Here is a 13,054-nt window from a genome sequence, read left to right on the forward strand (position 1 = left end):
GAGGCCAGGGAGCCTGCAGGGACCGGCGCCTGAGGGGTCACGGGCTGGGTGGCTTTTCCTACTCTGGCTTGGCAGCTCCGCCTCCTTTCCTGCGATCAGCAGAAAGTGACAAACAAGTCCTGTGCCTTCCCCGGAGCGTTCGGGCGCTGTGCCTGGGGAGCCCCAGGCACAGCTGTGCACCCCACCCCTGAACCCCGCTCAGGACCGCAGCCAAAAGCGTCCAGTGCGCTTCTCCGACCGTCACGGGCAGCACGTCCAGGTCTCCGTGTGGGCGATGCCACGGACAGGAAGAGCAGAGAGACCTCCTGTGGCCCGTCCGCTGATCCGTCACAGCCTCACTGTCCCCGACCCCCACCTGCCTCAGGGGCGCCTACCGCCTTCCCAAAGGAACGTGGACATTCTAACGGCGATGGAGTCCGCACTGTGGTAACCAAGTATGGTGCCGAAACCACGCCAACGCGAGGCCGTTCAGACCTGGCAGCTCCATCTGCGGCTCACGGGGGGCCTCCCCCGTGTCCCCCGAGAGGAATCCTGGATCCCCGGGTGGGTCAGCGGGCGGCCTCTCACCCGCAGGCGGAGGCAAGAGCCCTCCCCGGAGAGCAGCCCGGGGAGCGGGCAGGGTCGTGGGCTCCTGGGCTGGTCAGCAGCCACGTCCTGGCAGTCACCCCGCGGGCGCTGCCCCGGCTCTGGGTCTCCCCAGGAACGAGGTGCTGTGTGCAGGCAGCACTAACGGGTGGTGGGAGGGAGCCCTCGGGATCTGCCCCGGAGGAATCGGGGTGAGGGAGTGTTCCCCACAGACACCGTGCTGCCGGCTGGCAAGTGAAGGGCACTGAGAGGAGACGGTGCGTCCCACCTCCCTCCTGTCTGGTCCCAGGTTCTATTTATTTACAAATAGTAAAAATCAGCTCAAAGTAGTTGGGAAACTGTTCAGCAGCAAAAGACACCCATTTTGACTTGCTATTAAAATGGAAGAGGACTTTCAGTACAGACTACTCCACCTTTATCCACCCAATCCATCAGCCAAAGCCCCTGTTCCATCAGAGAGGGGCAGGAAGCTCAGAGCGAGGCCAGGCTGATGAGCTTTCAGAAATAATCTCCTAAAACTCCGACTCTCCTCTCTGCTCGCCTCGATGGCCACATCTACCATTACTGACTACACACGGCGGATCACGGAGGTGAGCGAGCTCAGGTCCCCGGCCCCTCCAGCGGAGGATCTGAGAGGCCGTGTGGGGATTAGCGAGCTGGGGATCAGGCTCGTTCCCGGGACGCTCCGGGTGATTATTTCTGGATTAAAAGACGATTGGAGAACCGGATGCTCAGAATGCCGCGGCACAGACAGACCCTGCAGTCCCTTTCCATGGAACGCCCACAGAAGACGGCGATGAAATAAAAGGAGTGTACAGACCTGTGGCAGAGAGGCCACACGCCAGGAGGCACTGCCCCAAGAGGGGATTCCACGGGTGAACTCAGACGCGGTTATTTCCTGCCTTCCCCCATGAGCACCCCCGCCATGGCTGAGGCCGTGCTTTCGCTTTAACTGGGGAAGCCTCAGGAACGAGCGGCTGCAGCTGGGCCTGGAGGCCGCACTGTGGGGTCCCCGCGTGGGGCCGGGGCTGCCGGGGGGAGGAGGCTGGAGACGGCCTCCGAGCTGCTGCCTCGTAATAAACTGGGAATGCCGAGATCCCTTCAGTGACAGCTGAACAGGCGGCTGGATGCATGCATCTGGTGTCTATAGGCCCGTCCACTCACTGAACTGTATTCCTCATCTGCATAAAGGGCTTTAGCATTCAGAATATTCGGACTATCACACCCCAGGGGTCTGTAATCTCTCTCCCCCACTGAAATGTCCGGTGGGCAAATATAAGGTAAATATAATATCACTTATCTTAAAACCCTTAGGAAGGACCTAACTCCAAGTCTCACCTCTCCAAAATGCCACATTATTGATGGAATGAAGGAATGATGCTAGAGCTGAATTACTCTGTTACTACTCCTTTGAAAAGGGATTTTGCACTTGCCGATTTTTTGGGTTTGTACCTACTGTACATAATTGGAACATGTTTCAAAATCATAAGGAGCCTGGCTGGTGTGGCTCCTCAGCTGAGCGTCCACCTGTGCACCAGGAGGCCTTGGTTCGATGCGTCAGGGCACATGCCCAAGGCATCTCTCTCATCATTGATGTTTCTACCTCTCTCCCTCTCCCTTCCTTTCTGAAATCAATATAAAAATAATTCTTAAAAATAATGGGTTATATATCTCTAACAAACTTTCAACTCATTTTCCCAAGAAAATACTTTTTTTTTTTTTACTTCTTTTTCCAGTGACTGGTCTTCAAAGTGTGTTAATGGCTCTCTCTCTCTCTCTCTCTCTCTCTCTCACACACACACACACACACACACACACACAGAGAGAGAGAGAGAGAGAGAGAGAGAGAGAGAGAGAGAGAGAGAGAGAGACTCAACCGAAGGTTTGTCCTAGGGCACGTGAGCACCCAGACTTGAGTGGCAGGCCAGGGGACTAGGAAGAGAAGGGCTCAGGAAAGGAAAGGAGCTTTGCCTCTGAGTGGTTCCCTGGCTGCGGGCGACTCAGTGAAGCCACGTGCTGAACTGGTCTACCTTCTGGGACGGGGCTGGATCTGTGGGAAGGTGGCTGGGGAGGAGGGGGAGTTTACGCTGGGACTTCCAGATCCCAGAAACCGTCACCCCTTTCATGGTCAGCAATGTCCCCTACTTAAAGCGTCTCTAACTTGGGAGCAGGGCAGGTGGGGGCATTGCGTGGCCCTCTGTGTTTTCGTCAGAGTATTTTCACTCTCAGAAAGATGCTGCTTAAGCATGACCTCAAATATTAAATTCCCTACTAAGTGAACTACTAGCAAAACTAACAAACAGCACAACATCTGAGCAGACTATGATTAAGGTCTTGGGGAATTGGACTAAATTAATGTTTTTAAAATATTTTTTTACTGATTTCAGAGAGGAAGGGAGATGGAGAGAGAGATAGAAACATCGATGATGAGAAAGAATCATCGATGGGCTGTCTCCTGCACGCCCCTTCTGGAAATGTGCCCTTGATCGGAATCGAACCCGGCACCCTCCAGCCTGCAGGCCATTGCTCTATGCATTGCATCAAACCAGCTAGGGCTAACTTAATGTTTTTGAGTCATTAAATTATTTTTAAAAATCTAAGCGAATGGTGGCATCTTTGCAAATTCATTGGCAATTAATCTCAATTTAGAATGTTTAGATGTTCCCATCCATTAAAGACTCACCCCTTTGTTTTACACGTTTGCGAGTTGAGATAAGTCTGGCAAACTGGGCCTGGCCTCTCTCAGGCGTGGGAGGGTCTCCCCTCTTCCTCCGGTCCCGGGAGCTTTCAGGACCGTGGCCGCTGGGGCCGGGCCTGTGACGGGCGGGATCACAGCGACACAGGAATGAGGGGATTCGTTTTCCCTCGCAGCGTGCAGCCCACAGCACAGGCATGTCGCAGCAGCAGAGGTTAGTAACTGGGAGCTTCACTGGAAACCAGCGGAACTTCAATAACAAATTCAATGTAACACGTATGTGTGTGTATGAGGGCGTCAGGCTGTGACCCCTGAGCGCTAAAAGTCTCAAGACGTAATGGGCTGTATTTTCTACATCCGGTAACGGGGTAATTATGAAATCCTTATACAAATAACGAAGAATGCTTTAGAAGACGACGATGACTCATTTATCCTAGGACCCTCCTGGCTTCCTGCCCACCTCCTCTCAGGACCCCTGACCCTTACACGTTGTCTCCAAACTCCTCAGAATTGTGAGATGTAGATATTATACAAACATGTATATATATATGTGTGTGTGTATATATATATATATATATATATATATATATGCATATGCATATATGTATTCCCCCCTCCCCCAACATACACACTGAGTGCCAGATTTCTGAATGCATAATAATCTGGCCACTCGGTGTATATCCTATAGAATAAAAGGCTAATATGCAAATAGTCCCCTTGGCCAGGAGTTGGACCAGCAGGCAGGCTGGCCAACTGCCCATGTCCCCTCCCCCTGGCCAGGCTGGCAGGACCCCACCCATGCACAAATTCATGCACCAGGCCTCTAAAACACACACACACACACACACACACACACACACTCTGAGTGGCCAGATTATTATGCGTTCAGAGATCGCATAGTAATCTGGCCACTCAGTGTATATGCCGTATGCATAAAATAACTTACATCAGTTTATGACGGGGGGGGGGTGTGAAACTGTGTATTTCAACCCTTTTCTGGTTAATTTGGGGCAGAGCTGATCAGTGTGTCATGCTTCTCCCCTTGGGTGAGTTTCACTCTACATGAGCCGCTGCCTCGGCAGTGTTTACTGTTCCGTGAGCTCCGCTGAGTGGGTAAGATGCCCTGTCAGTAGCCATATTAAGCATTTCCTCCTCCATACAAACGGTAACTGTCGGGCAGCCTCCCGGTGCCTGCTGCCTGCATGGGTCCGGAGGACCATCCCTTCACTCTGCTCCACCAGGCGGACTCTCAGAAGCTGGGACCTGCCTGTCCCGGGTGGTTTTAGGGGAACCCTCCCCCTCAGCTACTTAGAAGGACCACTCTGCGTCTTTCGCTTTCCTTAAAAGACAAGTTTTGTTTTGTTTTTTGTTAATCCTCAGCGGACAGCATTTTTCAGTTGATTTTCTGAGAGAGTGGAAGGAAAGGGGAGAGACACACAGAGAGAAACATCGACGGGAGAGAGACATTGTTGGTAGCTTCCCGCGGGAGCCCTAACCAGACCCTGCAACTGAGGCACATGCTCTTAACCCGAATCCAACCCGAAGCCCTTCAGTCTGCAGGCCAATGCTCTATCCACTGAGCAACACAGGCCAGGGCAAGGGACCAGGCTTAAAGACAATGTCCACTGCGCCTCAGCTTGGTGCCCAGTCTCTCGGTCTTACATTCATACCACGGGGGAACATGGGAGGCACACAGTTTGTGGGGTGGGAACAGGACGGGGGAAATTGGAGAGGCACACAGTTTGTGCGGTGCATGCAGGACCGGGGAACACGGGGAGGCACACAATTTGTGGTGCAAGCAGGACCTCCTACTGGAGATGAGGGCGTCACGGAGATGACAGAGGGCACAGCGGGGCGCGGTGGTCTGCGTGCCCTCGGGTGCCACAGGCACTCGCATGCAGACACAGTGCCAGCGACCTGAGGGCGGAGAAGGCGGGTGTGCGCGGCGGCCGTCGGTGCGAGGAGAGGCCCAGGCCCAGGCCCCTCTCAGCTCCCGCCTCAGCTGAGCTCGGCCCCCTCTGGCTGGCGCCTCCAGCTGCTCGCACCTCTGGGGAAGCCAGCTGGCATCCCTACCCGCTTTCCACCCAGGGTATCTACACTCCAGGGTCGCAGGGAAACAAAAATGGACTTCAGAAATGACGTCATCTTTGGGTGGATGCTGCTTTCATACCAGGAGAGGCCTGGGGACAGGGTGGGGACGGGGTGGGGAGCAGGGTGGCGTCTCAGACCTCCAGCTCCGAAGATCCCAGAATACAGCAGCTGGCACAGAAACGCCCGTTTTCCCACTTCTTAGGTGCTGCTGGGGCGCTGCTGTCTGGCCTCCGTCACCACCGAGGACCACAAACCCCTCCTCAATGACAGGACCCGCGACCTCTGAACCCTCCCCACCGGCACGCTCTCGACAGCATCAGTGAGCGTTAGTGACTGACGTAGTTCCTGTGAAATGACACCCCTTACTGACCACTGTCAATATCTGAATACTGTTCAGATTTAGGTCTAGTGTATCCTTATGAGCCAAGTGCTTTTATTTTTTTGTCTTCAAGTGTATTTTAGACAATAGGACCAAGATGGGTTAAGTGTGTTTGTGTTTAAAAAGCGCTGATAGTGTAATCAGAAGCACATTGTGTTACAGGAATGAAATGCATCACGTTGCACTTGGCAGTGCCTGTGGCTCAAAGCACATATGACCTGAGCAGCAGAGGGCGGTTCCCGGGAGCAGCCTGCTGCTTTGTTTTAAAATATATATATGTTTTTACTGATTTCTGAGAGGAAGAGAGAGAGAGAAACATCAACGATGAGAGAGATCCTCGCACTGCGGGTCGAGCCCGAAACCTGGGCATGTGCCCTGGACCGGAATCAATCCCGGGACCCTTCAGTCCACCGGCCGATGCTCTATCCTCCTCGCCCAACCAGCGAGGGGTGCTTTGGTTTACTTCTCACTGTGTGTGCTACAAGTTTTAGCCATCGCCCTCAGGGCCTCGCACCCCTGCTGGCAGCACCTACGATGAAAAAACTAGCCCCAGCCCTGACCAGATTGGCTCAGTGCATAGAGCGTTGGCCTTTGGACTCAAGGGTCCTGGGTTCGATTTCACTCAAGGGCAGGTACCTTGGTTATGGGCACATCCCCAGTGGTGAGTGTGCAGGAGGCAGCTGATAGATGTTTCTCTCTCATTGATGTTTCTGGCTCTCTATCCCTCTCCCTTCCTCTCTGTAAAAAATCAATAACATATATTTTAAAAAAAGAAAAAGAAAAACTAGCCCCGAAGATACCAGGGCTTTTACACTCGCTTTCTCCCCCTTTAGACATATTTTCAAGTAAGTGCCACAATGTCGCCCCTCCTTCTCTTGATGAACTATCCAGATGTGGTAGTCTATGTCTTGGCATGTGTTCTGTAGATTCTAGATTATAACTTAGAAAATAGCCCCAGTGATTAAAAAAAAAAACACAAAAAAAAAACAAAAAAAACAGGTACCCTCCCACCCCCTTCTTGATAAAGCTCTCTGAGTTTAGTTTTCCCTACGTATTTGACCAATCCCAGTCTCCTATTCCATCTCGATCTGTGTACACTGGGACACGGCCACCAAGAGCGAGGTGTAGTTACGACAGCTTCTGGCCGGGAATGAAACCCTTTGTCTAACTGAACTGAGCGCCTATTTGGTGGCTCTGCCTGCAGGTTGTGGACAGACGGTCCCTGAGCACACAGCCGGTGGCCAAGGGCGTAGACCCGGTTCTCACGTGGGGAAAGAGGAACACGGACAGGAACGTGGGCCCTGGCCTGTGGTGCGGCTGATGTCACTCCAAGGAGGAGACGGACGTTGCCTGCTCACTTTCCGTTATTCGGCGGCTACATTACACGCCACACCGCAGGGCAGGGGCCGAGCGTTCCGCTCACGTAACCCCATTTCCCATCGTGCGTAAGCATGTTTCCACTGGTCCCTTCCAAACTCCACATAACCTCCTCACTTCTAGAAAATGGCCTTCTTTCCTCATAACCCTATGAGAGGGAACTAACTCTCTTGAAGGAATAACTGAAGGAGACATCTGATAAAGTGAATGATAGGCCTTGTGCCATTCTTCTCTAAAGACCAGAGCCGGAGTGGGCACAAGTGAAACCGAAAATAAATGCTCGGAGAAATGGCTGAAACACTGGATATGTGTCAAGTTCAAGTTCGCTGCCGGAAGAAACTAACCAATGGAAACCAAAGACAAGTCACCAACATGCTAACATAAATCCACGTCCAGAGGACCCGGAGGTCCCTGGAGGGATGAGGCGTGCAGCCTGGGGAGTTATAGACCGATAGAGGTGAGGTCCACGGACTCAGAGTGGAGTTTACATCAGGTCCAGCTCAGGGAGTTCTCGAGGAAAACTCTCACTGTGACGGGAGCTGGTGTTCGGCTGCTCTGAGTCTGTCTGCTCCTCTCCGCGGGGAACCTGCAGGAGCGGATCTTATGGCTGGCTCCCTCTCAGTCCATGTTCCACGCCGGCTCAGCACCTCGCTCTCCCTTCCCACGACGCAGTCAGAGCAAAGCCTCTTTCCTTCGGGGTGAGTGAGCATTAGACAGCTCGTGTTTTCAGAGTATTTCAGAAGACGATAAAGCCCTGTTTGTTGGCTTGCAGTCGCTAGTAAAACCCCAGCACGCAGGGGGAAGTATGGGCCGAGCGTCTTAAGACGTGTGTTCAGGAAGGAGGCAGCCAGGCACTGCGGGCTGAGGCAGCCAGGCACCGCGGGCTGCCGGTCGGCAAGGGCAGGTGTCAGCTCAGAAGTGGCGAGTGAGCGAGGCTTCCCCCCCGACACACACTCACACCCACACCCACACAGACTCACACCCATACACACACTCACACACACACTCACACACAGACTCACACCCATACACACACTCACACACACACTCACACCCACACCCACACAGACTCACATCCATACACACACTCACACACACACTCACACCCACACACACAGACTCACACCCATACACACACTCACACACACACTCACACACAGACTCACACCCATACACACACTCACACACACACTCACACCCACACCCACACAGACTCACATCCATACACACACTCACACACACACTCACACCCACACACACAGACTCACACCCATACACACACTCACACACACACTCACACCCACACCCACACAGACTCACATCCATACACACACTCACACACACACTCACACCCACACACACAGACTCACACCCATACACACACTCACACACACACTCACACACACACTCACACCCATACACACACTCACACACACACTCACACACACACTCACACCCACACACACACTCACACACACACTCACACACAGACTCAAGCCTTGGGGTGTCTTCCCCCAGAAACCCAACTAAGTTTACAGTCAACCTGCCGCTCCGTGAGGCAATAAAACATGATGGTTCTCTGTCTGCAACCATGTGACGTGACTTCTCTTTAATGACCACAACAAGAGCGGCGGCAGCCAGCCCCGCGTGGGAGCAGAACCGCATTCGCAGTGCAGGGGACAGAGAGAGCAGACCCGGCCGCACCGGGCTCTGAGGGGCAGAGTGCTGTTAAACGGAGTAAGTATAGAGGACCTTAATTCCTAATCATTCTCAGAGCAAAGACCTGGATCTACTGATCAGGGATCGCTCTCTCAGCAGCTGCTTCCGCGAAGCAGTATTAGCCAGCAGGAAAGAGTAAGTCACAGCTTTCGGAGTCACCGCTCCAAAGTAAACAATTAGAGGGTCTGGATGTCGCTTCAAGGTCAAGTGAACGATCTGAATGGCTTTCGTCAGTGACGCTTGCCCTTGACCCTGTTCAGACGTTCAGACGGCCACAGGAGAGGCTTCCAGGGACGGGCTGATGGCACAGACACCGGCAAGGTCACTCGCGACACGCGTGCTGCCACGGGCGAGGGCTCCCCAGAGGAAGACCTGATAGGAAGTGGGGCACGGGCTCCCCAACACCAGACCTGATAGGAAGTGGGGCGTGGGCCCCAGAGCAAGGCCTGACAAGAAGACAGGGAGCAAAGCAAGCCTGAGAGCACCTCTCAGCCGCAGGAAGCAACCGCCTTATCGCCGGGAAAAGTGAGGAAGAAAGGCTACAATGATTTCTATCGGCACAAACACTCTCTCGATCTGTGTGCAGTGGGACAGGGCCTCAGAGAAGGAGGTGTAGCTACGATGACGGTTAGCTGGGAACTACCTCTAGGCCCGGCCACTGCATTCCCACTCCCTCCTCACCCACCCCACAAAACGGAAAACCAAGCTCCGTCCTCACGCCACGACACCCAAAGCAGCCGCGTTTTAAAGGAAAACCCTGACCTCTGGAAAGACCGAGGAAAACTACTCTGGAGATGAACACAGGAATGTGACAGACAGACATTGTATCTCCACTGCCTTCCCTTTCATTCCAAACGATTTGTTAGTTTTTCTAAAATACATATATCCCCACTGCCCCACGCCCACCCACCACATCACAGAGTCCGGTCAGCGAATCCGAGTGAGAAAACGGACATGTGGGTGGCCGGGCTGGCAAAGCCTGTTGGAAAAGCAGCTCCAGTGAGCTTCCTGCAGGCCTGCCGGCTCCCGGGCCGGACCTTCCCCGGCTCCCACGACCAAGGGCGCCTCCACCCTCCTGGCTGCTCACACCCGCGCTCTGCCGCTCGGGGTCCGCAGGCCCAGGACACACACACCGCCCGGGCTGCCCTCCCGCTCAGAGGGCCGCTTTCAATTACACATGTTTGGTTCCGTCTCAGATAAAACGCTGGATCTGCAAGCGATTAAAAGATGTTTTATAGTCACGGTCCCGTTCCTGCTGAAATAAAGGCGTAATTCAAACCACACATAATTCACAGCAATTTAGGCCCATTACAGAGTTCTAGCTTCTTTTTTATGGTAGTCGCTAATTAAAACAGAGTGTCCCCGCCCGAGGAGCCTCAGAAGGACGGCAGCACACAGGTTTGCCGACTGAAACGTCCTGACACAGAAACGAAAACAGCACGAGAGCGGCGGCCAGCTGCCAGCCCAGCGTGCGGCGGACCGGGCGTCCCTCCTCAGGCCCGCGGAGCAGCCCTGCCTTTCTTCAGGGAAGACGCAGGGTTCTGGTTTTGTTTTGTTTTGTTTTGTTTTAGAGGAACCTGGAAGAGTGCTCGTTTCTCTAACATCTGCGCCCCCATTCCCAGCTGACCCTGCCCCGAGCATGTGAACTCACTGGAAGCACCTTTAAAGGATAAATGATGAGGTATTTTAATATAATCCTGCAGATAGGTTTAGATTGAAAGTGGGAATTGGGACCATCACTAATTACGTCGCCAAATTTCCCGACTCTGAGAAGCCAGAGGGAGGCCGGGGGCGTTTCCGGCCTGCACCTCCCAAGCTCAGGGTCAAGCTCGGACAGGTGACCTCCCTCTGCCCGTGAGACACCCTGTCTGCGGAACGGGTGTGAGGAACCCATACGCTTCCCGGGCTCCATTTTCTGAAACTTCTGTCATAGGAGGCGGACATAAAACCAAACCAAATACAAGCACAGCCGCCAGCCAGATCAGGGCCTCATTACCACTCTTAATAAGCACCCGTGAATCAGAGCGAATACCGAATACCCATCTCCTCCGTGCCCTGGGCTCTGCGGGAGGACCTGCCCTGGCATCTGGCCTCCTGCCTCTGGGGACAAGGACACCCAATGCCATCACCCTCACTCCCTCTGACACCCAGTGCCCTCACACCCTCACTCCCTCTGACACCCAGTGCCCTCACACCCTCACTCCCTCTGACACCCAATGCCCTCACACCCTCACTCCTCTCTGACACCCGATGGCAGCACACCCCCACTCCCTCTGACATGCAATGCCCTCACACCCTCACTCCCCTCAGGGGAGGCCTGCTCTCAGGTCTGCTGCCCCAGCCTCCAGCTTCTGGCAGGGGCAGGGGCAGTGCAGGGGCAGGGGCAGGGGCAGGGCAGGGGGCAGAGAAGCTAGAGGGTCTATTGATTTCCATTGGGGACGCCCGGGTCCCCAGGGGGCTGGTGGGAGGAGAGGGGTGGGAGACCACCCTCCCCTGGGAAAGAGAAAGAGTCCAGAGTGAGGCGGGAGGGGGGGGGGGGTAGGGCGGGCAGGGTGTTCAGTGAGAACCCAGCTGCATGGAGAAATACATTCTTTGTGACTTGACTGGATGGAAATGCCAGTAAACAAACGTTACCAGCCCAAGTTGCTCCAAACCTGTTTAAAAAATAAGTAAATAAAGCAAACCCAGAGACGTTTGCTCGGGTCCATTTCCCACTCAGGGCTCTGGGTGGTCCCCGCACCCAAAGCGGGAGCCGGACAGCGCCCGAGGGGACACGGAGGGGGACAGACCCGGCCTGGGGACCTGGGTGCGGGGCGCAGGGAGCGGGCTGCAGGGTGCGGGGTGTGGGCTGCGCGGGTGCAGGGAGGAGGAGGAGGAGGAGGAGGAGGAGGAGGAGGAGGAGGAGGGTCCTGGCATCGCAGCCTGCGATGGCCGGGCACCACGGGGACCGAACCGCTATCCAGGCTCCCAGGGCCCGGCTGCTCCCCTCGGTCCCGCGGGCTCCCGGGCTGCAGCGAACCCCGAACCCGCCTCCGCCGGCTGCAGGCTCCCGGCTCCCGGGCTGCAGGCTCCCCGGCGGAGGAGGGGACGGTCCCAGGACGCTCGCCTGCCAAGCGGAGGGACTGGGGAGCCGCCTGAGGCCAAGTCGCTTGGGATTCCTGCGCCTGGCCGCCCGGTCTGGAGCCCCGCCGAAGGGGCAACCGCAGACGGCGAGGAGGGCGGCAGCCGGAGCCGCAGCCCCGCGGGGAGCCGAGGGTGTCCGGGCCGAGAGGGGCTTCTCGGGGCGCGGGGCCCGGGTCCACCCGCCGGTCCGCCCACTGGTCCACCCCCTCCGGGCCCTGGGACTCCGAGGACCCGGCCCGCGCCCCGGCCCCAGCCCCCGGCAGCCGCGCCCTGGCCGGTGGGACCTGAGGACCCACGTCCCTAGGGCCCCGGGTGCCCGCGTCCTTCCCCGGGTGCCCGCGCCCCTCCCGGGGTCCCCGCGTCCCTCCGGGGTCACCGCATCCCTCTCCGAGTCACCGCATCCCTCCCCGGGTCCCCGCGTCCCTCCCGGGGTGCCCGCGCCCCTCCCCGGGTCCCCGCGCCCCTCCCCGGGTCCCCGCGTCCCTCCCCGGGTGCCCGCGCCCCTCCCCGGGCGCAGATCGGTGCCCCCGCCCCGCTCACCTGGGACCGCCGCTCCTCCCGGGAGGAGGCTCCGTCCCGCGGCCAGAGGCGCGGCACCGGGGACCGCGGGGCCGGTGGAGGCAGAGGTGGGGGAACCGGGAGCCTCCCCGCCGGCTCCCAACTTGGCGGCGCCCGAACTTCAAAGGCGGCGGCGGGGCCGCCCAGTGGCTGCGGAGCGGAGCGCGGAGCAGAGGCGCCGGGTGCGGGCCGGCAGCGCAGGGAACGGGGATCCCGGAACGGGGCGCAGGGAGCGGGGCGCGCAGGCGGTGGCGGCTCCTCTGCTCTCTGGCGGCTCCGAACGGGAGTGAGAGTTGGCTCCCGCGTGTCACCGCCTAAGCCGAGCCCTCCCCCCTCCTTCCCCCCTGTCCCCCTCCCTCCGCTGCCCGCCGCCTCCCCGGTTCCTGCTCCTCCCCACCCGCCTGCTGCACGCCACTGTGTGCGCTCACTCACACTCCTGTACTCACACTGGCACACACACTCACACACACAGTCACACTCACACACACTCACACACACAGTCACACGCACTCACACACAGTCATACT

The 13,054-nt window shown here is 56.6% G+C and overlaps 1 protein-coding gene across 1 annotated transcript in view; it reads right to left on the minus strand.

The window, feature by feature from the left end:
- NDNF (neuron derived neurotrophic factor) overlaps positions 1–12,792 on the minus strand; it is a 28,413-nt gene extending 15,621 nt beyond the window's left edge. The window contains exon 1 of the mRNA XM_084883434.1: positions 12,510–12,792. The gene's annotated coding sequence lies outside the window, so the exon portion shown is untranslated. The remainder of the gene's footprint in view (positions 1–12,509) is intronic.
- Between the last annotated feature and the right edge of the window lie 262 nt (positions 12,793–13,054).

Source organism: Pipistrellus hanaki, assembly GCF_964339955.1.
Source record: "Pipistrellus hanaki genome assembly, chromosome: 5".
Lineage (NCBI taxonomy): Eukaryota > Metazoa > Chordata > Mammalia > Chiroptera > Vespertilionidae > Pipistrellus > Pipistrellus hanaki.